This window comes from Galleria mellonella, unplaced genomic scaffold, assembly GCF_026898425.1.
Source record: "Galleria mellonella isolate WM207_F2 unplaced genomic scaffold, CSIRO_AGI_GalMel_v1 utg57, whole genome shotgun sequence".
In the NCBI taxonomy this organism is placed as follows: domain Eukaryota; kingdom Metazoa; phylum Arthropoda; class Insecta; order Lepidoptera; family Pyralidae; genus Galleria; species Galleria mellonella.
This window is the reverse complement of record NW_026442119.1, coordinates 9,203,570-9,230,212: the sequence shown is the minus strand read 5'-3', so window position 1 is coordinate 9,230,212 and position 26,643 is coordinate 9,203,570. Positions and strand designations below refer to the sequence as shown.

Here is a 26,643-nt window from a genome sequence, read left to right as displayed (position 1 = left end):
CGTATTTCGTTCACATATTTTTTTTGTTTGATGTTTACTGCAACTGTATCATTTTGTCTTTTTCGAACAGTTAATACTAACAAAACCGCGAATCGTGCTTTATCTACGTTCCATGCTCTACGTCGCGGGGAATTACTGAAACTTAAAAAATGATACATAGCAATGAATATAAAAAGGACTACATTTTTTTTGTCCTTTATTTATATGTGTGTCTGTTATCGTTCTTGTGTAATAAAGAGAATGAAGCGCAAATACCATCAGAAATATAGATCTCAGTGGGAACAAAATCCTGAATTTTTTTCATGGATAACAAAAGATAAAAATAGTGAGAACGCCTTGTGTAAAACTGTGTGGAGCAATAATTTTGAGCAGAATCGCAACATTTAAAAGTCATGCAAAGTCTGAAAAACATCGGCAGAAATTCATACATTATAATGGACAATGCAAGGTAAGAAAGCTATGCCAATGCTATGCTAAGCTATTAACATATTTATAAGATTATTGCGTCCCATATATTTTTTTTGGTACATAAATTAATTGTCCGATCTTGGCCAGTGTACATGTATAGTTGTACACACATGTATAATCGATTCTCAAGCGATTTTAGAAAGTTGAATTTTGAAATTTTCGTAAATGAAATTGTAGGTATACATACATGCCGAATTGGTTCTGTGTGATGGAAAGATAGTTTTACAGGGTTCAAACATATGTAATATTTTTATCAAGACATTTTAACTGAATGAAACACTAGTTTCCCGAGATAAGAAATAGGTAGTTATTTTACTTATTTTTTACGATAGGAAAATTAATCAAATATTGTTTGTTTTCAGATTGATAAATTATTTCAAAGGAAAGGACCCATATCTGACGAAGTAAGAAAAGCAGAGCTTATATTTTGTGCAGCGTTGCAGAAAATAACATACTATTTCGGGCCATGGATCATCTTAGCTATTTATTCAGCAAAATGTTTTATGATTCGGAAATTGCAAAGGGTTTTTCCTACAAATGCACTAAATCTGCTCAGTTAATTTGCGACGTAATGGCGCCGTCATTTGAAAAACAGTTATTAACCGATATAAAAAATACAATTACCGATATAAATAATATAATATATTTTATCAGATAATGCTGCTACTTTTTCATTAATTATAGATGAAAGCACCGACATTACAACAGAAAAATTACTTGTCATTGCAATAAAGTTTTATAGCGTTCAGGATAATCTATCTAAATCTAATCTAAGTCTATTAAGTGAAACTGCTGAAAATATTTTTATCTCACTGTGTATTTAAAAATTGAAAATATTTCAGGATTTGCAGCTAATACAACAAATTTAATGTTTGGGAGAAACAAAAGTGTGGTTGCAAAGGTTAAGTCGATCAATTCTAATTGTATTTTTGTAAAATGTACATGTCATTCATCAGCATAAACTGTAAGTTATGCATGTAAAAAATTGCCTAAAGCATTGAATCAAATTGTGAAAGAACTCTATAATTATTTTGATCATTCTCATTTGACAAACGCACAAGAGAATTTGCAGAATTTCAGACCTTTGTAGAATCAGAGCATGACAATATTTTACGTCACTACGACATATGTTGGCTCTCCCTTTACGGCTGTATAAATCGCATAGTAGAACAGTGGAATGCACTTCAGCTGTATTTTCAGCAAGAACATCTCGTAGAACATAACTCTAGCCATTCGCAGCAGCTACATTCGTGCCACTGCTATTGTAGACATAGATCCTAATAGTAATAAATTTTGTAGAATTACATGTGATATACTTAGGTATAAAAGTGTTTTTAATAAAATAGCGCTGTTAAGAAATCAACCAAGTAACAGTAGTATCGTAATTATAGACTTTTTAAAAAGGTGTTAAAGCTTTTTGATAGAGTTATGTACTCAACTTAAATGTCGATTTCCTAATAATGAAAAAATATTTTCCGAGTCACGATTCATAGACCCACAACTAGCGGCTTATGAAAATTTTACATCTCTTATCAGCGTTATGAACAGGTTTCCGACCATTACTACAAATAATACAGTAAGACAATTATCTGACGAGGAATATCGTCAAATTAAGTATGATTCAGAGGTACAAAACCTGATGTGTGGTTCTAGTAGTAGTCCTAGTGCTGTAAATGTTGAACAGATTTGGAGACAATTAAAGTTGTATTGTTAACAGTAAAAATGTTCCTAAGTACAAAAATTTGACTAATTTTGTAAAATGTCTAATGTGCATACCCATTTTAAACGCTGAATGCGAAAGAATTTTTCAAAAGTTAATCATATAAAAACTATGTATAGAAACAGGTTTCTAGCTAAACATATTGCGTGCCTGTTGTATGTTAAGCAAGGTTTAAGTGAAGGGAGTGTAGGTTGTGTGTCATTTGACCCATCGAAAGATATGGTAAAAAATAATCCGTCGAATACTATTTGCAATAAAACTTATTGTAAATATTTATTATTATTTTAATATGTCTGTATACAGAAGTGTGAAATTGGTAAAATAAAAAAAAGTTAGTGATAATAAGTGTTTTAATTAAATTTTTCCTCTTCTACTTTTTTAGTACATTTTTAGTATAATTCAGTATGTGTTTTGGTATTATTTAGTACTGCCACCTTGTAGTTTTAGTAGATTCTATTTTTTAAAACGGTCACATTGGATACTGCGTTTACTATCATGATACGGTTTCGTAAACAATTGGCGAAGTCTAAAGCTAAAGTATATTTTTATAAATTAACTTGTAAACTTGATATTTATTTCGTTACCACTGTTGATCAATATGGATTTAGGGGAGAAAAATGTTATGGTAACCACGACACCATTGTTGATATTTTGATTAAAGTTTTTGGTTACGTTGCCAATCGAGACGATGTCGGTGCTATTGTAGGTGCTCCTGTGATTGTAAGTATCAACTTATGTTGACCTTATTCTTAGTGGGGACTAGGGACTGTGTTGCTAAAAGTTGATAATGAAATTCTAATAACGCTTGCTTTATCGATACATGATAGATGAATATAAAAGCAATTAACCATGATAATTTTCAGCTCGCAACCATGTGGTATTTTTCTGTAGAATTAATCATGTTGGGCCAAGAGATCTGACTTAATTCTCACTTTACTATGTATACTAGAAATAATCTATATTAAAGCAAACCAAATTTTAAGCAATTTTAAACACATCATGAAATAAGTGTATATAATACAATCTCCATACCATACAATGTGTGGAGGCAGTGTGTTAAATTGCTATATCCAAAGATTTTTTTCCTAAATTCTGTTTCATTCGTAATTAGTGACTCACCTCTGCTTTGTATGGGTAGTAGATTTTTTTTGTAGATTTTAAAAAGAGAAACAGTCCTACCATACATTGCTTTCTTATATATCAAACAGATGAGGCAGTGTTCTTAATAAATGCTCTCTGTGGAATTGATGTCACATTAAAATCCTTTATACATTTTAAAAGCTTCAAGCGTACAGATGCCAAGAAGTAACTTTCTTTTATGCTATGTAGATGTGACATTGTATTATTGTGATTGATATGTATTATGATTTTACATTAAGCTTATATTTAATTTGATTTTTATTTCTGATTGTTATGTTAATTATAATATTAATTATTGTCTCTTCTGATGGTTGTGAGTTTGATCTTAGTATAATACAAACATTTCTATTCATGTATGTCTGCAATGGTCTGGGTGATGTCTATGTATAATATGTATAACATATCTTTTTTTCTTTTAATTTAAGTTACTGTTTGTTATTTAAATTATGGTTTATAGTATTTGTTTCAGTGTACCTTTAAGATACTAAATTGTGTCAAGTTGCCATACAGAATTCATTAGATGTCTTGGATTTATATTTTATTTTTATTTTATTTACCATATTTTTTTACTCCCATTCCTTTATAATCAGTCCTATGTGTTAACAATTGCTCAAGAAAAATTGTAAAATATATTATTAAAATTCACTATTTCAGTTTTAATTTTATACTCCATCAGCGAAGATGACATGAGTGGAAGTAAATTTGATGAAGATATTAAAAAATCAAAATCACCCATATGATCAAGTGACATGGTTTACATATTGTACATCTAATTATCACTAAATCAGCATTAGGATTGAGTTGAAGTCAACATTATGTTGGCATCATCATGTTTGTGATACAGAGAGTGAAGTAACAAAAGCATCACATGCATTGCAATCCTGACTAAAAGATAAGTCCCTTTTTCTCTTTGTACAACTATCCAAAGATTCCATTCAAAATCACATCTAAAACTCACAATTTACGTTATTTTATGAAATCTAAATACATTCAGTCGTCAGTTGACTGTTTTTACATAAAAACAAATAATAAACATTAAAGAATTATACTTAAATATATAAAATAAGTAAAACAAAATTGTCTTGAAGATCTTGTGCCCAGAAAGGGATAAACAGTGCATAAGTAAGTAAATACTTTTTATTATAGTACATGTGTCTTTTTATCTTCACACCTCATCTCTTTCAGTTAAGCATAAAATTAACATTAATGTAAACATCATTTTTGTTAGTTATTACAATAGTTATCTAAACAAATAAGTGAGCTCTAAATCTATCATCCTTTGAATTTTGCATTAAATTATGGTACTATTATCTAGTTATTAATATTTCAATACTAATTAGAAAAATTTATATGCAATGAATATTTACTTAAATAATATCCATTTGTACTCTAAATAGATTTAAATTTTTCGATAACCATAGCTTTCTCATTTTAATGTTAGTTTGCCGACTAATTCCAGTAATAATGCTGCGCGCATTGCTGAGATGCGGATTGAGCAACAGTGTGACATTGACGAGCTATGTGAGCATTGCCGGCTTTGATTGGCAGTCACACCACCAGGGCGAGGAGGGTGAGAATTTTATTTCCTTACATTGTTCACATTACAATAACTAAAATATTTATAAATCCATATACTTATACCAAAATCATTATACACCTAATTAATACTTGTTTTGCAAAGTGACAGACAAGGAGACAGGTGTCTTGCCTTCTTCCTAAACTTCCTTTAGTACATTGCATGCTAATTTAAAGGAATTGTTTACTAATTTTAATCTCCGGCATGCATTAGAGTTCGTCGCCTGACGGGCCTTTATGTGGCGGATATATTCTGAAAAGTATCCTAGCTCCGTCAGGACATCGGCTATCTTCTCCGTTGGTGTGTCCGCTGGGATACCGCGGATGGCTACTGTCATGTATATTGATGTGGGTACTTTTATACTTTGTTAAATAATAAAGTGTACTAATGTAGGCAGAATATGTTCCAACATGACATAAACTGATTCAAGCTACACAGCATGTTTTATTTCACAATATCATATAATTAGAACATATTAGTGGCGACGAAGTGTAAAAAGTAATAAAATGGACGTAAAAGCAGTGAAATTCGATGAGTTTAATCCGCAAACAGACAATTGGGACATTTATTTTGACCCTTTAAAATTTTGTTTCGAGGCTAATGGCGTCATAACAGACTCGTCTAAAAGAGCTAACTTCTTCACAGTGTGTGGTTCGCGGGTGTTTGAAACTTTATTGGCATTAATCACACCCAGAAAAGCTAGTGAAGTGACATTCAATGAAATAGAAATTGTTTTGACTAAACACTACAGTCCAAGACCAAATGAAATATCAGTGTCGTTCCAGTTTTATAAACGTGATCAAAAACATGATGAATCTGCGGCAGACTATATAGCTCAATTAAGAAAACTTAGCTCTGGCTGCAATTTCATTGACTTAGAGCGAATGCTTCGCGACCGGCTCGTATGTGGTATGCGTGACGGACGGTTACAGTATGAACTTTTAAAACGAGATAAGTTACGTTATCAAGATGTAGTGGATGCTATGCTATCATCAGAAAGTGCGGGAAGGGATGTCCGCATGATTCAAGTATCTGCCAGCGTGACCGCTGATACTACTGTCGCGCCTGTCCTCTCTCGAACGACTTACACTACATCACCGTCGGGTTCAGAGCCGATGAACTTCAACATCAGCTGGGAGAAATACTTTTAATGGCTGAAACACCAGAAGATTTTCCATACAATTCAGAGCACATAGCCAGGGAGACGAATAGAGATAAAATCTTGTCAAAAGTTAGTTATTATATACAACGTGGGTGACCAGCTAAAGAAACTGATGCAGATATACGCCCATTCTGGTTACATCGCACAGAGCTGTCACTGCAAGAAAATTGTATTCTACTAGGATGTCGGGTTGTAGTACCTAGTACTCTCCGTCCTGCAACTCTACGAATGTTACATAAAACACATACAGGTATTGTCCGAACCAAAGCACTGGCCAGAAGCTATGTGTGGTGGCCACACTTAAACGAAGACATAGAATCACTAGTGAGTGGTTGTACCAAGTGCCTTGAAAATCGACATATGCCTCCTAAAACTACACATGAATGGATCACACCTTCAAGGCCATGGTCAAGAATTCATATAGACTTTGCGGGGCCATATCACAATAAATATTTTCTAATTATAGTCGATGCATATTCTCGTTGGCCAGAAGTGTTTATGGTGAACAATACAACAACGACCACTGTGATTCGGTTGCTTAGAACGACTTTTGCAACCCATGGCCTTTGTGAAGTTTTAGTGTCTGATAATGGCACATCATTTGTATCAGGCGAAATGAAGGAATTTCTGCAGGCAAATAATATACGTCACGTTACTACTGCACCTTATCATCCAGCGACCAATGGTTTAGCGGAACGAATGGTCCAGACAGTTAAAGACAAACTAAAAAAAATGGATCATTTATCCTGGGACATTAGAATTCCAAATTTGTTATTAGATCTGCGTGTCACTCCGTGCTCAGCTACGAATAAAAGTCCAGCTGAACTATTAATGAACAGACATTTGAGGACATTGCTGAATACAATTCATCCAGACAGTTTGAAACATAAAAAAACAGAGTGGCAGATTGACCACAATCAACATAAATCACACAGAGAAACTAATGAGGGACAAAAGGTAATCTACAGAAATTACAACAATCAAGGCCCCAAATGGTTATCAGGCATAGTATTACAGAAGAATGGATTGTCTAATTATAAAATTGAGACAGCTAATGGTTCAGCAATCAATCGTCATATTGATCAGTTGATTAGATACAGATCAAGAAAGGAGGAAGGAGAAGAAGGAATTGCTGGTACATCTGAATCATTGGAAGTTTCCAATAACACAGATAATAATGTTAAGAACCATCAACAAGAACAACAGGAAAGTAACAGCCAAGAGTCTGAGAGGATTATTGAAATACCAGATTCTGAAAAATGGGTTGAGATATTGGGAATCCCACCAACTTCTGAATTGGTTACGCCAGCTACAGGCAAAATAAAAAATAAGTTAAATGTGCATTCTAAAACTCCTTATGAGAGACCACAAGATCCTAAAGACAATCTATACTTATTCTAAGTGTCATTATATTTTTATATTAGTATTATATATGTCTAAAATGTAATCATAATATCTTTCTATATTTATAATTGATTTAACTATCTTAGAGGGGAGGTATGTCATGTATATTGATGTGGGTACTTTTATACTTTGTTAAATAATAAAGTGTACTAATGTAGGTAGAATATGTTCCAACATGACATAAACTGATTCAAGCTACACAGCATGTTTTATTTCACAATATCATATAATTAGAACATATTAGCTACCTTCAGCTGGCAATTGGTAGCTAAACCAGCTGACTTTTTCCAATTTTTCCAAGTCGGAGAGGTACCGTTGCATAATACGGTACTCTTCCTTCGACTTGGGGGAGAATCGCACCCCTCTCCCATATGGGCGGGCGTTGCAAGCATATCTTAGCTTTTCTTTCAATGTCCTAAAGTGGCGCACCCAGTCCGGCAGATGTTCCACAATGAGCTGGGGTATTCTTTGCTGTTTTCTCACTGGAGGGGATGAACGGCGGCTGTATCTGGCTTGTCTGGAACGCTGGTGGATCCGCATACGAGGGAACTGGTACCTGTTGCTTGTTATTGAAACCGGTATTTGATCCTTTTCTCGGTCTGATTCGGTGGTCTCTTGGAAGTAACGGTGCTGCAGTGGTGGTGACGGCTCTTGATAAGGGCGCTTATGTGCCTCCTCATTAGGTTCGGGACTCCTCTGTCTTCGAGTCGGTCTTGTGGACATCTGGAATGACCGGACAAGTCCCTTGCCAGTTCCATTTCCTCTACCGGAGCCGACGGCTGGTCCCTTAACCGAGCGGCTTCGTCACCCATTAAGGCCGCAAGCCTTTTCCTCGTACCCTGGGAAAGAAGGTTGGTAGTCAGGACTTGCCCCAAGATCAATGAGTCACACTCAAGTGTTGATCTCGGCGACAAGCTGATCCTCCTGAAGTGACGGGCGCGGCGGTAGCAACGGGGGTGTGGTGCGCAGCGTAGGAGCGGTCTCGGCTCTTAGATGAAGGGGAGTCGCTACGCGGGTGCGACACGGCGTGCGCAGGGTACGTGGGCGCAGGGGTGCAGCGGTATTACCCCCCGCGCGGATGGCAAATTGGGCCCTGAGAAGGGCCTTTTCGTCCATCCGTCTGGCCGGATGATTCGGCATGATGGGGCCTTGCGGCCCGCTGCGATCTTCAGAAAAAGACCCACCGCCAGCGGGATGACGGTGGGTACTGTGGGATTTTTACCCACTAAAAACCACCTCGGTATTTCCCTCAGCGCCGTGTGCCGATGACTGGGGCTCGCGATTTGCAGTCGTCCCAATCACCGGCGGCGCCACCCCATGACAGGGCCACTCCGATTGGCGCGCCGGGAATACGCAGCGTGCCGACTCCCGGATCTCCACCTCTAGTTGGGCTTTGGAAGTGTCCCGTCTTCCGCCGTCCGGAGATCCACTTCAGAGCCGAGGGACATCCTGTAGTGTAAAAGGCCGCGGGTCCAAGGAGTGCACCCGCGCCATCAGCCAACCCAGTTTGATCTGGCCTGCACCAATTAGCGCACCCAGACCGATCCCACGCCGGCGCACGTGCGACGGATCTCCCCCGTTTTCACGGAGGCCTCATCGCACCTGCCTTTGCGCGCCACAGCTGAAACCACGTCGGCTACCGTGGTGGCATCGTCCAGATCTAAAATGCGCAGCTCCGCGCATTTGACTGGCCTGGAGACCTTAACCTGGCTCTCCGGTAGCACCTCCCGCAATTTGGCCGCAAGTGCATCCGCCTTTGGGCCACTCTCGGCAACAACACCAGGCACCTCTAAGATGCAGGCGCCTGTTTGCGCCAACCAAAAAGTCATCGACGGTATTCCGAGGCTATCCAAGGAGATCCTTGTCCTAGCCTCGGACATTACCTTCAGGTAATCGGTGCCGGCCTCTTCCGCACCCGGTCTGAGGGCCAGGACGACCGCTGAAGACCGGGGCGGGCGCAACCTTCGCTTCCTCTTCTTTTTCTTAGGCATTGCAGCCTTCGTCACCTGAGAAGGTGGTGCTGCCTCCCGGGGCCTCATCGATTTGACAGGTGTCGCTTCACCTGGGTCGCCTTCGGGTGCTTACCGCGCCTGACCACCGTCGTCCACTCCTCTCGCTGTGTGTTAGCGGACGGTTGTGGCAGGTCACTTTCAGCGCCCTGATCACCGGCTGACGCCGCTTGGCTTGCTAACCCGTTGCCAGCCGCAGCCGTTTTCGGCTGTTGGACCCTCTTTGCCTCGCGTTTTTTGCGAGGCGCCTTCTTTTTCTTGGCTTGGCCGAGGCTTTCCTCTAAACTTAAAAGCCGTGCGCTGAAAATCTCGCCGACTTGTCAGACTATCCGGGCCTTCAATCCCTCATCAGGTGGAGAGACCACATCCGGCTGTAAAGGTGCAAGGGCGGCAGGCGACATCTCTATGGCCACAGGTGCCGAGGGTGGTGGTGCAGCAGCCTTGGCCTCCGCCAACTGTTGTTTTAGGCGACGCAGCTCTTGACGGCTAAGCGCGAATTCCTGGCGGAACTCGGCGTTCGCCGATTGCGCCTCCTTCAGCTCGCGCTGGAGCTGCTGGTTGCGAGCCATAAGCGCCGCCGTGTCAGAATTAACGGACGTCGACAGCGCCCTACGCAACGCCGCAATCTCCTGCCGGTGCTGTTCCACCTCCTACCATGTGCTGTCCAGGAGGATCTTCTGGTCGGCGGGTTGGGTGGTCAACCTCTCCACGATTTTGCGAAGCTCCGCATTCTCTTGCATGGCCGAGCGCTCCACCAGGGACGACGAGGAATCACGGATGTCAGCGATATTCGCCTTTATATCCCTGACGGTCGTCTCTTTTATGTTGCCCGGCCGTTTTACCGCATCCTTGATCTGGTTTGCCCTCTCCTTGATGTCAGCACCCAAGGCGTCGGCCAGCAGCGCGTCCTCCAGGAAGCCACGATGAGTCACCTTCGAGGTGCTGGCAACGGTAGCCGCAGCCAGCCTCTCAGTTTCTTTTATGGAGGCGGTCGTAAAATATAATAAAACTATATAAAATATAAAACTACCTTTGCCTCCTTTACGTCCGCTTTCACGGGCGTCTTTTTCTGGTGGCTGTAGATGGCGAGGACGGAACCTCGACAATCTCCACGTCCTCCTCCTCACTGTCGCGTCCAGCGTTTCGCTCAACCAACCAGCGCTTACGCCGAGAGGTCCTGCCGACTGGTCTTGACGACGTCCCTTCGCCTGCGACATCGCTCTCAAACTCTGAAAAGAGTGACAGAGACGACGCCGTGCGCTCGGTGTCGAGCTCCTCCTCGTAAAGAGCGTAGTACTCTCATAGGAGTTTCCTATGCTCTTCCTCAGTTTTATTCCGCACCTCCCTACCTCTACTCCCTACTCCTCTACTCCTCTACTTCCACTACTACCAACACTCCCTCCCTGGCCTCCCGCTGCCTTCCCCCTCCCCCAGATAAACGGGGCTGACCACCCCCGGCTTGCCCGGTGCGGTGGTGGCGGATTCTCCACCCACTTTGGGTGGTACCGTCCTGGGGAAATCTGTTCCTCGTTTGGCCATTTTTCCATCTTTTTTCCTTTTTTAACGGGGGAGGTCCCGTGACAAGATGAAATGAAAACGAAAAGGACAGAAAACAAAAACCAAAAGAAAGAGAGAAGATATAGAAAAACAAAAATTCAAAATAAAAACAAAACGTAGAGAAAAACCAAAAGAAGAAGAGAAAATGAAGGGCAGATTGGACGAGTCGTCAACTCATCGCGTCCCTGCGACCGTCGGCTTTTGTCGACGTAAGAGAGAGCGAACCCACCAGCCTCCAAAGTCGCCGACTCGCCCAACCCGCGGCGTCGGAATATTAGCCGTCGGTAAGCGAGATCTCTAAAAAGACGTCACTTACCGCCGTTGCCCGGGATGCACCGTCCCCAGCCATTGTCAGCCACCGTTCCCGCCGGACGAATCCACCAGGACAAGTGACCATACAATGGCCAGGGCGCACTAGGAGTTTTTCCGACCCAGCACCCCTAACAAGTGACCCCTAGACGAGTAAACTAATCCCACCAACCCCTCCATTCCGTCAACTTTTTGACCTCGTACATAAGTTTCATTATCTTACATCATATTTAGTAGGAGATGCTGCTGGAATTATTTCTAATCTGCGAATTATTCAGAGGCATAGAGATTCATCTGTGACAGGACTCGGGTGACTCATAGAACGGCCTCTAGTACGTACGTGCTTATTTGTATTCCTAATTATAAAATAGTTTTCAAAAGTCTTAAGTTTAAGATATTAGATGGAAATTATATCAAAGTTTTAATTACGACCCGTACTTTAATTATTTTGAACAAAAATTTATATACCACCTAATAATTTGCAAGATCTTAACGTGACAAGTGATTGAAAGTCAGTTATATTTTAAATCATCCATTGTATATTAAAGTAAACAACAAGTACAAGCCGGTGAACTGCGCATGACTCATCCAATAGGTTCGCGGACTCGTCCGTTGGACTGTAACATGGTATCATCCAAAAAAGATATAATTATCATCTTTAATCGTTTTCCTGTCGCCAAGATCATAGAAGAGGTGGTGAAATGCCGAAGACAAAGAATAACGTTACGTACACTCATTGCCCCGAGGAAATTCGAGTTGATGATTTCATCAACTGTCATTAAAAAATATTTTATTATGTATTATATTGCCGGTTGAATCAGTGAAATCATGGATCTGCTTGACTGTAGAGTTGTTATAAAGCGAGAAGGAGGTAGTGCTATGTCCCTGGTACGTTCCACTTTATCTTCGAGTAATGTTACTATCCGCAAGACATCGTGAAGGAATGATGACCAGTCAGATGATGGGAATACTTTTTCGTTAGTAACAGAAATGCGTCTCCTTCGCGAATCGATGATGAAATTCAGACATGGACTGTCGGAAGTGGTTGCATTTTGTGGCTCGTTGCCATAACCGCTTGGATGATATTGCCGGCAAGTTAACTAGCACGGAAGTCCGAATGCGGTCTCTTGAAGATAGTCAAAAGAAATGCGAGCAATTAAAACAAACGTTTGAGCAGCTCCAACAGCAATCAGACACTCAAGCGCTATCGTCTCTTAGAAACGAAGTCGAAATTATAGGACTACAAGAAGTGAACAATGAAAATCCTTATCAATGGACTCTTGTCACTGCATCAAAAATTGGAGTACCGTTGACGTAGGCTGATACAGACAGCGTTACTCGCCGTGCTGACAGAGATGGGAAGGAAATTGATATGCCATGACCACTTGTAGTGTGTTTTACTCGCGATACGACAAAACTTTTTGAAGGTCGCCAAATCACGTCGTTCATTGAATAGTAAGGACATAATGTTGAATAGTCCTAAGCGAAAAATCTTCATAAATGAGCGCCTTACTCGAATCAATCGACAATAATTTCGCGATGCTAGAATACGTGTTCTTCAAATACTGTTGGACAAGGAATGGCTCAATATTCGCAAATGTACAGGTAATTCTGCTATCCATATTGTTACATACAATGACTTGCTTTGCCAGTGCCCAATTAAGCTGAGGGTAAGAGAAGCCTCTACCGTTACTGCCGAGGAATTTACAGCTAAACCCTATAACGCGTTTGTACTCGTTCGCTACACTTATCGCGTATACTTATCATCTTGTTTATGTCCAATCGGCTTTATGTTTTTGAATATAAAACTATTTAAAGTTTTCGAAAATACTTTGCTACCGCTAAAATGTTTGTTGTATATGTTTGCTTTTTCTATTTTTTATAATATTTGTAACTGCAGCTTGTTTGTTTATTATATACTTATCACTAAACACTCATGAATATCACGTCGCGGCTCGTACATAAATACTCCTTTAAAAATCTTACACACATTCACATTACATTTATTTTGGCGATAGTTTATTGCACCTGTATGGGATATACATAATAACACATATAAAATAATAACATCACATTTCTGTTATAAGTATGGCTTCAGGTTTCAGACTTCCTTTATTATACACTACATTTTTTAAAACCTCGTATAATATCATACAAGAAGTTGATGAAACCATTGAAAATGAAAGTCATACTGTAAAATATCCATGCAATAGCAAAAAAGATACTTTTAAAATATAATACCAAACTCCTGATACTTAATATAAGGAGTTTACACGAAAAATTTTATTGACAATTTATTAGTGCTTCTCGCATGGTTGGATACTGTATTTGATGCTATAGTTTTTACCGAGTGTTGATTAAGTGAAAATTCAAATATGGAGAAAATTGATGGGTACACGGCTTTCAAGACCACAAAACATATAAACAAAGCGGATGGCGTAGTTATTCTTCTAATTCTATCTTTTATTTCCATCCAACTGATCCATTTGAAGTTTCCTCTTTCATTTGACTTTTGAAAGAAAAAAGTGCGCCTTATATAGATGGAGTCGCAAATACTTTAATAAGAGCAGTTCATCAATATATATGTAGACGATCCTCTTTCTGCAATTTTCAATTTGAGCCTTGCCTCTGGTGAAATTCCAAATCGATGGAAAATTGCCACTGTTACTCACATACGGACGGAGATAAAGATTTAATAATAACAACTACCGTCCTATATTTCTTCTAGTTACCTTTTCTAAACTTCTGGAAAAAATCGTAAGCAGAAGATTCGTCAAATACCTTGAGATGAATGGAACACTCTAGTGCACAGTTTGACTTCTGTCGAGGTAAATCCACTGAAAATGCTGTGAGCTTTCTTAACAATAATTTCTGTTATTATCTCAAGTATGTGTCGATGCGTATTTTGACACATACTTGAGACACCGTGTTCATTCCCATACTTTTGTGAAAACTGGAATGCTTAGGGATTAGAGGCAAACCACATGCGTTGTTTAATTCGTACCTAACAAATAGAAAGCAATGCATTAAAGTGCTTGACTATACAAGTGACGTAGAGAATACTTGCTTTGGAATACCTCAGGGTAGTGTTTTGGGTCCAACGCTCTTTTTTTGTTACATAATACATCAATGCATAATTTACTTGTTATGTTGATAACACCGCTATTATATTCCATGGTAATACTTGGAACGAGTGTTATCAGAACGTTGAGAGAAGTATGGTTTTACTGACAACTATTGATATTTATATTATTATTTATTGTAATGAAGCATGAGCACTTGCGCCAAGTAATGAAAACAACGTATTTGAATCTACTTCTATTTATTTCTTTATAATTCAGAACAATTTCCTCAGCCATTTAACGTTACATTTTTAATACACCAAAGACACAATTCCAGCGCCCTCTGGCATACTCCACTGTAACTACTTTTTATTCTCTATGCCTAATGTTGCTCTATTAATAAAATAATAATTTTGGAGGCTGGAGACAGAAAACAATTAAACTCAACAACAACATGGTTAAATAAAAACTTACTGACAATAAATACTTCAAACGAAATACATATGCTTTTATAAAACTAAAGCATCTAGCTTGCTCTTCTTTCCAGACATCAGGATACACAAGTGTGTGACGCATAGGTCTTGAGCGAAAATTATAATTACCGGTCGCAACTGAATCCAAAAGTCAATTAATAATAATCCCGAAGCCTTAAAAAAGCATCTATGTCAGAGGCTTCTCTCCGTGTATGATCCCATTTATGTGGCGCGGTGGAATAATAAAAACAATAATCCAAGCACTTCTTAAATTTTTTTTTATAAAAATTTCTTACACATGCGCCGTCGTCGTAGTACTCTTCCTCCATCTTCCTTTTTCTATCTCCCTTCCACACACGTCCCTCTCTCTCTTTCTTTCTCTCATACTCATTCTAGGTCGTAACTATTCACATCTCTCATACTATCTCGCTTCTACGCGTCATACTCACTTACCTTACTTACCTATTCTATCTCACACCCACATTTATATACAATAAAATTTGCAGAATTTGTAATCTGAAAAACAAACCTAAACGCTAAAAGAAACCATAGTAAAGGTAAGCGAACATCTAAGAACTATGAACTACGACGATGTTGAAAATATACTCATGTTAATCATATAATGTTTTTTTTCAAAAATAACTATGGCTGTACAGAGCTGTAATCAGGCCAATGTTGGTCTATGGTGGTTTGGTGGCCGAGGACAAAACTATCGACCACTGCCGCCAAACTAAAAAGCTTTCATAGACTGGTTTGTTCTTCTGTCAGCGGCTGCATGAAAACAGCTCCTACAACAGCAATAGAGCTGGCTCTCAACATAACACTCCAAACCTGCATATACAGCAGGAAGCGGCCTTAGCTGCTATCTGACTAATGCATCTGGATCTATGGGATAAAAATCACAACAGTCCCCACACTTTTATTCTGAACCAGGCAATCGCATATGAACCATTGATTGCGGCTCCGTATGATAGGACTCATAATCGTTATATATTTATTAAAAAAAAAAAACCAAGTACAAATAAAAGAAGAGGAAAAGGACCAATCTGGTGTGCATGAATTACGCATATAGATAGATAGATAGATGGATATATCGTTTATTTGTTTGTTACTAATCACACACAACATGTTCATATACACCGTTGTGTGTGTGTTATATACATCGATGGCTCCAAAACTGAGAACGGTTCAGGAGACGGAGTCTTTTTCTTAGACCTTAATATAAACATGCACATACTGCTTGGCGTACACAGTTCAATATTCCAATGCGAATATGTTGCAATAACCGAGGCTGCTGCAGCTGTACATAAGCTAGGAATAAATGGTATTGGCATTAGAGTCTTATCTGACAGCGCAGCAGTACTAAAAGCATTACGAAATAACAAGACAAACAACAAATTAATAATTGAATGCCACCATTCACTGGATAAGATATCTTCCAATTTCTGTTGTATAAAAAAAATCTGGTACCTCTAGAAAGTAATTTCTGTAAGCATGTATTTGTCAACACGATTCCCGGTTCCTCCAGAACAGGCTAATGTAGGAATCAATGTTAAACTTTGTGCTTATAAAAACATATTTTGGTAATAAAAACATTTTTTCTTTACTTTTTTTTACTTTTTAATAATAAAATATTATTAATTAATCATAATAATAAAGTGGCTGTATATTAAATAAAGATTTGAGATAAATCTTTATTTATTATACAGCCGTTTAGCCGCGAATCTGATAAGGCGCTGAGATTCATAGCTATTCATGTAACAAAAAATACATAAAATAAGTAAAACAAAATTGTCCTCACGATCTTGTACCCAAAAAGGGATAAACAGTGCATTGAAATAACATTGTACAAATGTAATAAACATACACAAATAAGTAAGTAAATACTTTTTCTCAAACATGCTTGGAAATGTGAGCATTATTTTGACAATCTTCTTAGAGATAAATCAAAATTGCCGTACTGGCCAGATACATGCAGGCAGCGGCCGGCAAAAGTTGTATGAAAATCCACATCTGTCGTGTTTTGCGGCCAGATAAATTACTATGTAGACTCATATCTGTCCTGTAATTTAAAAATGGAATGACCTTTTACTTCGAATCATGGCTACCAAGGAGGTAACTAATAAAAAGTTTTATATACATTTCGAATTGGCTTGCAAATAGAAAGCTGTTTATTGAAAAAAAAAAAACAAAGGAACATTATGGCTGTGAAAAATTATTATTGTTCGTTATTCGTCATTGAACTTAAAAAGTAAAATTGTGTTTTTGATTTCCGCGCATTGTTTGAGAAAAGTACTATACAAGCCTTGGCCACAACACACGCATTGACGGATTCACGTATGTGTGCTTCGACTACGCCTCGGCCCATATTTGCACGTTCGTCCATCAATGTCTCAGTTGCTGGTCGCTGCAGTAATGTACTATTACCTGCCTTGTTATTAATATTTCAATACTAACTACTTAAAAAAAAATATATAATAAAAGAATATTTACTTAAATAATATATGTTTGTACTTTTAATATATTTAAGTTTTTCGATAACCATAGCTTCATTATTTTAACGTTTGTTCTCCGACTAATTCCAGTAATAATGCTGCGCGCATTGCTGAGATGCGGATTGAGCAACAGTGTGATGTCGATCAGCTACGTGAGCGTTGCCGGCTTCGATTGGCAGTCACACCGCCAGGGCGAGGAGGGTGAGAATTTTATTCCCTTACATTGTTCACATTACAATAACTAAAATAGTTATAAATTCATACACTTATACATAAATCATTATACACCTAATTAATATTTGTTTTGCAAAATGACACAAAGAGACAGCTGTCTTGCCTTCTTCCTAAACTTCCTTTAGTACATTGCGTGCTAATTTAAAGGAATTGTTTACCAAACGATGTTCTATAAAAGGACAAATAACGATCTTTAAAAATTATTTGATTATATTAAGGGGATAAGAACAACTGTTTAATATTGAATTGGCCGAGTTAAATATCAAAATAACTAAATTCGAAGGATTGTCTGCCAAATTCGATAATTTAAAGTAAGATTGAAGTTTTAAATGCTGCTAATATTGGTCACCTATTGAGTGAATGCCACAAGGCACCTTGTCGAGAATGTAAGCAAATATACATAACGGTTAACATAACATTTACTTCATAATCTTATAAATTAAAAGTAATGCAGTTGTAAATGATAACGATTATGTAATTGACTTTTCTAATCAAACTCCATATTGCGAATTATCTTGCAAAAAAAAGGAATATTTACAAATTTTAATAGATATAATACGTGAACTGCCTGGTAACTTAAATTAAACCACAACTAAATCTATATTGGAATAAAACTAATTTTGGGCTCCAGGAGAGTTCTTATGTTGCTTATGGAACTCTGCTAAAACCAAACCATGGCTATCCTCAGGGATATTTAATGTCTAACTTCAGGATTCAATCAAGGGCATTTCCTTAGGCTACAACAATGAAGATAATCATTGTTAACTGTGATATCATGTGTTTAATATAACTGTTAATTAGGTATATCAATTTGTCTGAACTTACCTCTTCGGTATGTAATCATCTGAAATCACTTAAGATTGGAGAAGTCGTTTAACACTGATATACTAATGCCGATAATATTTAAATACTTTTTCTGTTCACTAGTATTATAATAACGAAACTCAATTAGGTCAGCTTAAACCACATCATAACTGTCTTGATTACACCTCTCCGAACATGCTGTTTTCTGTCCCCGCCTGATCTTATTGTACCTTTTTTTTATTTACGTCTGGAAAATGCTTTATTCAGACCCATACACCTTGTGGGAGGTGAATGGGTACTGTGAAAATCCTCCCGTAAGGCGGGGTGTACCCACCAAAAACCAGACGACATACCCTCGAGGTGCCATATGTCGGAGACATGGGTTCGCTTTCGCTTTTCGTTCGCTTTACACTCGCCACATCTCCGACGGTTGATCTTATTGTGCCTGTATTTTATAGATGATATTAATTATTCGACTACCTTTTCGACGCAAAATTCTATAAACATCATATTGAAGTAATTTTTACATATAATACGACTTTGATCCCCTTATGTTTATACAACTCGTACTTGTATAAAAACGTCGTTTGCACTTCTATATGACTGCATTATATGACTATTACACCAATTTCAATAGTATAACGGCGATGTCGTCCTAGGAACGTTTTTACGGCTTTTACACCGTCATCAATTGTGTTAGAGTGACATGAACTACTTTTACGTGACAATCGTGAAAAAGTGATAAATTGCACTCTTACACGATTTATAGTAAATTTTTTTATTATTATCCAACTTTTTAATGACTGAATGTCCCATAATCTCTCAACTGTGTCGACAAAAAATGCGCATCTGTGTCTCGTTCGCTCAGCGGACATATAGATAATAATGTCATAAATACTGTTTTGTCTAAACTAGCTTGGCGATAAGCTTAAATTATTGTAAACAAACCACCTCTTGTTCCTGACGCCAAGAATGTACGTAAAATAATAAAATAGGAGACCCACTTAAGTGTCAATTGAAGAGGGACTTTTTTGCTCCATGTTTATAAACAAGTGCTGTATAAAAAAAAATTATTGTATTGTAAAATCTTTATTGTACATAATTCACATTGAACACTGATAAATGATTTAATATACAATGGCGGACTTATCCCATAAAGAGATCTTTTATAGTCAACCTATGTATTGGAACATAAGCCATTTTATTTTTATTTTATCAAGTATATAATATTGTACAAAAAATATATAATTTTACATTCAGCAAGGTCTTAGTTTTTTAATAATTGAAAAATAAAAGCTAATTTATAGGTGTCCCCATTTTATTTCTCATAGAACAGTTGCAATGCAATTTAAGTCGAGTGTAGTGTAAGAAAATTACATAAGGAGACTAGTTGGAATATAAATCTAATCTGAATTTTGTATAATTCCAATTAGATTTCGGAAAAATCTGTTTTTTTAAACCTATACGCTAAACATACCTAGTCTGTGTAAAGTCCGCTCACGGGACGCCACAGATATAGATTTTCCACCATTTTGCATGACACAGATGAAAGGAAAAGTGTATAGTATATAAATATTATGATTCAGCCATATTTTCTAACCTTGTAAAATATTACGTTAAAATGGATAAATAAAGCTGGGCTAACGTAAAAAAAGTGGTGCTTTTAAAAAGAAAGTTAAAAGAAACTATACTGCGCTTCTTCCGTCCAATTAAATTAGATTGAATATTTCTACACGACAAGATAATTTTCGTCAAACGGGAGTTGGTTCCGTGCAAAATATAGTTTTGAACTCAAGAGATTGAGGTTAAAATTAAATTGAGCTCGGTGCAGAATCCATAGCTCAAGCCCAAAGATGATATTTCTCCAAGCACATTAAGTAGACCTACTAGTGGTTTAACAGTAGTTAAGGGGAAATATGACGAAGTAGATGAAATATTTGAAGAACTATATCTTATGAACTTAGGAATCTTACGTGTAAAATGCATTAAATACAATGATAATCTACACTAATATTATAAAGAGGAAAACTTTGTTTGTTTGGTTGTAATGAATAGGCTCAAAAACTACTGGACCGTTTCTAAAAATTCTTTTACCATTAGAAAGATACATTATCCACGAGTAAAATAGGCTAAATTTTATTTTGGAAAAAAATAGGGTTCCGTAAAATATTTGGGTTTATCGGACACAAGGTGTAAAAAATCAACCAGAAAAGTTACTTATTTTGCGTATGCTGCCTAAACTATAAAAGATAGAACCATAAAATGTTCTAATTAATTGTAGATCGTATAAATATCTACAGAAAAGTCCGCGACACACTATACCTATCTATGTCGAGTGAGGCACAGCAACCATTTTTTTATTTAAAAATCTTGAATTTTTTTTGGACTACATTTAAACGCGTTTATTTTACTCATGCTATTAATCCTTATCAAAATAAATTATTTCATCAATAAGTACAGTTTATGTTGATAATATTTGGTCTTTGAATGATTAAAATTGGACGTTTTGTTTTGAAGTTATAGCGAAATTAAAATATTACGATTTCTGCTGCACGGCCCGTTGCGAAATGAGCGTCACCAAGGCAGGGTGCGCGTGCAGGAGGGGAGGTAGAGAAACACTGATAATTTTAGAGGTCTAGCGCGCGAGGCGTGTTAAATAAAACTTAAAAATTCTCACCGCACCAGTATGGTATAGGAAGGTAAGTTTTAACGTTTAGGACATAGGTGTTTTGAAAAGTAACTCCTAGGGGGGTAAAAATGGTACCCGAAGCGAAGCGAGGGCGGGTCCACTATGCATAATATAGCAGAGAAACACTGATAATTTTAGAGGTTTCTAATGTGATGTCGTAAATTAACCCATTTTTTGCGCTTAGCATTGCACCCGTGCGAAGCCGGGGCGGGTCGCTATAATCTACACTAATATTATAAAGAGGAAACATTTGTTTTTTGTTTGTAACGAATAGGCTTCGAAACTACTGGACCGATTTCAAAAATTCTTTCACCAATTCTACGTTTTTAAAGTACTCATTGAGATCTACAAATAAGTCCACCATAGCATATATCTAACTATTGCGGTTAGGTCACAATAATCACTTTTCTTTCTAAAATTACGAATAACTACGCTGGTCGCCGTCTGTGTGGTATTTTCATACTCCAGTATTAATCCTTATTCAAATAAATCTATCGAGTTATTTCCAAAAATTGCATATTGCGATAATCAAGATCCACGCGGGCAAAGCCGCGGGTGAAAGCTAGTTCAAAATAATTAAAAATATTGGAAAAAAGAAAAATTTTTGTTGAGATGGTTGGATCGAGGAATAGACAATAACTTTTACTTTATCTTATATTTTATTATAAATACATATTTGAGCCGTGCAGCGCAAGTAACAGATGAAATTAGAGAGGAAATATAGTATGGTGTGCGCTGAGTTATTCCCAAAACGATAATAGATGGCGTTACGTGTTCCCTTTACATAAATTAAGATTATTAAATTTAACCTAATTACTTATTTATAATGAGACTGGTTAATGTGTACGTACTTACTATATTATTAACTAAACGTCAAAGTTTTATTTTTGGTGATTATATACTTCAATTTGCTTATTAAATAACAGTAAAAATTAAATTTGATCAAGTTTAACCAATGAAAGATGTTATTTAGTTAATTTTGTCATTAAAGTTATTAGTGACGATTTTAGACATCAAAAGGCTATTTTGTGCCAAAGTGGGCAACTTAGTGGCACTTAAGTGGGCAAATAGCCTTTTGGCGCTTACAGAGCGTTAGATTTGGGCGTCTTGGGCTGGTTTAATTGCTAAATTTGGCAATTTTGAGTGACAAATATCTGGCAACCCGGCCACCCCCACCTTACGCTATCCTCTAGGGATGGACACTTAGAATAGACATTGATATTTTTTACGGTCAAGTTTCTCGTTAGCATTTTGTTTTAAAGTTAGTAGTTTACGGCAAAAGTGTATAATAGTGATTTAATCACTATTTAATTTTTTTTTTGTTGAAACATATCTTTTAAAACTTCTAGCATTCTCTTCGCTGTATCGTATTGTTGGATTACTTTTAAATACTTATCGGGAAGACATTGCACAATAACATTTTTTGCTTTGGCATTGGCCTTTTCAAAATTTTCTGTACGTTCATCTGCTATTTAATTGTTTATAACAAATAATAATTGTTTTTCATCTAACATTCGTTTTACACGAAAAAGCCCAATGTTGAAAATTTCGATTCGTAGTTGCGGAAAGGTTAGAGATGGCAGCGCCATTACGTGGCATTTGAAAATTATATATTACACACAGTATTATGGCTTATAATCTGTAGAAGTCGACAGTAGGAGGAGCCAAGAAGTCCAGTAATAAGAGGCACAGTTTTTTTTTTATTATGTTTTTATGGATACAAATTAATAATTTATTAATGGTAGCAATACAAGTACCAAGTTCTCCAATAGCCTTTGCACTATTTAATATTGTAGATAGTGCCATATGTGAGTGTGGAACTGCCATTGGAAATTTAAATCATATTATTCTATCCTGCCCTCTCTACAATAATTCGCAATTGTATAATATTCTTAATATTCATCGCAAGAATAAATGTTACCTGTTATCTTTGAATACTTTTGATTTATATTTGTTATGATAAATACTCCTCACTACTAATGGCTACCCTAAAAAGCCGAAGCAGAAAAAATAAAAAACAAAATGTAAATGATATTTTAATGTAAGAACAAGCGTTTTGATTTAAATGTAATTTAGTTTAAAATGTTCGACTAGTCTGGGATCTATCCCGTTGTTCATATATTACAGTACAACGTGTACTTACTATATTATGAACTAAACATCAATGTCTTATTTTTGCGATTATTTCAGTTTGCTTATTAAATAACAGTAAAAATTAAATTTAATCAAGTTTATGTAAATAACATCGAATATATTAGATGTTGAAGTTTTAATAACAGATCAGTTCTAAACGATGCATCGTTACTATACACGGATGTATATTGTCCCATCCCTACTATCCCCACCAATAACACTTTTCATAATTGTCATGAGCCATGCTAAGTTACAACAAACTCCTCGCATTTAGTGACGAACGTTTACGGACTAAAGTGGAATTTTGAGTTTGTGTGTGTGTACGCTTTGCGGTATTAATATGGCACCAATATTATTTGTAAGTCCTATTGAATTAAATAATAATTATCAATATTAGTTTAGAATTACTGCAGATGTATTGTTGTACAAAATTATAGTTTATTATTTATACGCTATAAACGAGTATGTATATAAATTGTTACAACTACTTACTCTTTTCAAATTCTGGCCTGGCAAACATTTTTTTATGGGATACGCCCGCCTGTGTACGATGTGATTTACTTTATAACTAGATATCAGTGTCAAATGTGAATGTACAATAATTCTTTACAAACAGACGTACGGACAATCAAAAAATACTCTTGGATTCATATATTTACATCGCGTTACAAACAAAACATACTCTTGGATATTACGATTACATATTGATACAAAAAATAAAGAACTGAAATCACAATAATCATTGCTAATGTTTTTATATATGTTAACAATAATGTATTATAAGAATTGCATGTGAAAATTATATATTACACACAATATTATAGCTCATAACCTGTTGAGGTCGACAGTAGGAGGAGCCCAGAAGTCCAGTCCAGACACAGCTTTTTTTATTATGTTTTTATGGATACAAATTAATAATTTATTAATAGTAGCAATAAAAGTACGAACGGAAGCCACCGTAGTTTGCAGAAGAGAGAATGAGAGAGAAAGTGAGTGGTCGGCACAGTTAGGAAAGGCCAGTGTTGAATACAGATTAAATATTCTATAAAGCATAGATTACTTATTTTAACAAGGTTTATATAAAGCAGTAGAATATGTTCATCTGACGAAGTTGAAGCGTACGCTATTTTTTAAAGATTCATTGAGTTCATTGTAAGCTTTCAAGAAATTTCCCTTCAAAAACAAAAAATATTGATCCTTTAATTTATGATATAAAACTGTTGTTACATGAAAGTGTTCAAAAAGACTACCTATCGCTTTCTCCTGAAGATCTGGAAAGAGATTTGGGTATAAAATAGTAGATCGAAAGCTAAGTTCTATCGCGACATTTAAAGTGATATACCTGTCAATACCATGGTTTTTTTTTAAATTAATTTGGGCAAGAGGTACACTAGTTTATTAACTAGGATGAGAATAGGTCATACTTGTTCTCCAGCAGCCTTTGCACGATTTAATACTGTAGATAGTGCCAAATGTGAGTGTGGAACTGCCATTGGAAATTTAAATCATATTTTTCTATCCTGCCATCTCTACAATAATTCGCAATTGTATCATATTCTTAATATTCATCGCAAGAACAAATGTTACCTGTTATCTTTGAATACTTTTGATTTATATTTGTTATGATAAATACTCCTCACTACTAATGGCTACCCTAAAAAGCCGAAGCAGAAAAAATAAAAAACAAAATGTAAATGATATTTTAATGTAAGAACAAGCGTTTTGATTTAAATGTAATTTAGTTTAAAATGTTCGACTAGTCTGGGATCTATCCCGTTGTTCATATATTACAGTACAACGTGTACTTACTATATTATGAACTAAACATCAATGTCTTATTTTTGCGATTATTTCCGTTTGCTTATTAAATAACAGTAAAAATTAAATTTAATCAAGTTTATGTAAATAACATCGAATATATTAGATGTTGAAGTTTTAATAACAGATCAGTTCTAAATGATGTATCGTTACTATACACGGTACATCCGTTATTATAACAACTGTGTTGTTCTAAACAGGATCGCGAAGAAGTGCAATGGCCATTACTACTTAAGGCTGAGAAGGTGGATATGGCCATTGCTAAGAATTATCGTGAAGAGGCTGCAAAACATTTCTCGCGCAGTAATTTGTAAGTAATATCTTTTTGTTCACGTAATAAAATGTTATTTTAGAAAAATTCTTTGGATTACTACTAAAATGTTTATAATCGCAGAAGAGAAAGTTTTTATAAAGTGTCGATGCACATTTAATTGTTTTAAACCATCTTTCTGGTTGTTTATATTTTATCATATATTAGATAAAGATACAGTACCCATTTTTAATATATATATATTTTTCTAGTTGTTTATTCTTCTTGGTGTTTAATAAAAAAAATATAGATCACGCTTTAAGGGCTGAATAGTGTTGAAAGAAGTTTAATATTCAGAGAGGACATAATTCTCTTAGATAAACACATAAGATATTTTTAGCTTATTTCACGCAAGCAAGTTCGGAGCATATGGGTAGTGTAAATAAAAACAATGGTAAAGTGTTAACTTATACAAAATACCAAAGGATTATAAGAGAAGAATCGTTCATATTTTGAAACTTGTGTACAATAATACCAACAAACGAGCCTGTCTACCCTACCAGGGGTTACAGCCGCGATTGTATATATGTTTATAATTTTCAATGAAATTACGTTTGCAGGAGTTATCAGAAGGCCGAGGAATTTACGCGTCGCGGGATGACAGAAGTGGCCAAATACTACTCGGATGACAGTGCATTCCACAAATCCCAATATGAGCAGTACAATAGTATAGCTGCCGCCTTGATTATGCAAGTAAGTAAGAAGGTTAATTAAAACAAAATTAACTTAATCACATTTTTGTAAATATTGCTATTAGCTTTTAAATTGCTATCACATAACAATAACTTCGTAAAGGATACCTTATTTAATTAAAATTTAATGAGTACCTACATAAATTTAATTTAAATAAAAATATAACAGCGTCTTTGTACTCGATTGTACGGAAACACTCTATTAGACACACTCGACCAACTATTTAGTGTTCCATCAACCAATGATAATGTGTCACAAAATAATCCTATTCATCGGATATATCAATCGTTCAATGAAATAAGGGAAAAATTCGATATCGTTTGTCAAAGTACCATTAGTTTTAAGAAGTTATTATATAATTTTGAAATGTTATAATTTTGAATCATAAATGTAAATTAATAATGTTTACAGTGTAAAGGAAACTGCGTACAGATAGATTTTTCAATGGCACGTTTATTTCTGTTTACAAACTTTTATTGTAACTTTTTGTATCGTTTTGTATGCAGGTCCACTCCAGTAACAACGATGACTCGACCATCGACTTCCACTACTTGCGTGTCGATGAAGCCAAAGAGGCCCTTGATTTA

The 26,643-nt window shown here is 36.4% G+C and overlaps 1 long non-coding RNA gene across 2 annotated transcripts; it reads left to right on the top strand.

Annotated features, from left to right (window-relative positions):
• The first annotated feature begins 139 nt into the window (after positions 1 to 139).
• LOC113509938 (uncharacterized) lies at positions 140 to 25,291 on the top strand. 2 transcript variants are annotated; one of them, XR_008253367.1, is made up of 6 exons: positions 140 to 448; positions 831 to 2,908; positions 3,983 to 4,450; positions 4,770 to 4,898; positions 17,466 to 17,576; positions 25,254 to 25,291. It is a non-coding gene; the product is annotated as an uncharacterized LOC113509938 (long non-coding RNA). The 2 variants fall into 2 exon arrangements; XR_008253366.1 differs by having other exon boundaries at positions 141 to 448; positions 4,788 to 4,898.
• Positions 25,292 to 26,643: the final 1,352 nt, after the last annotated feature.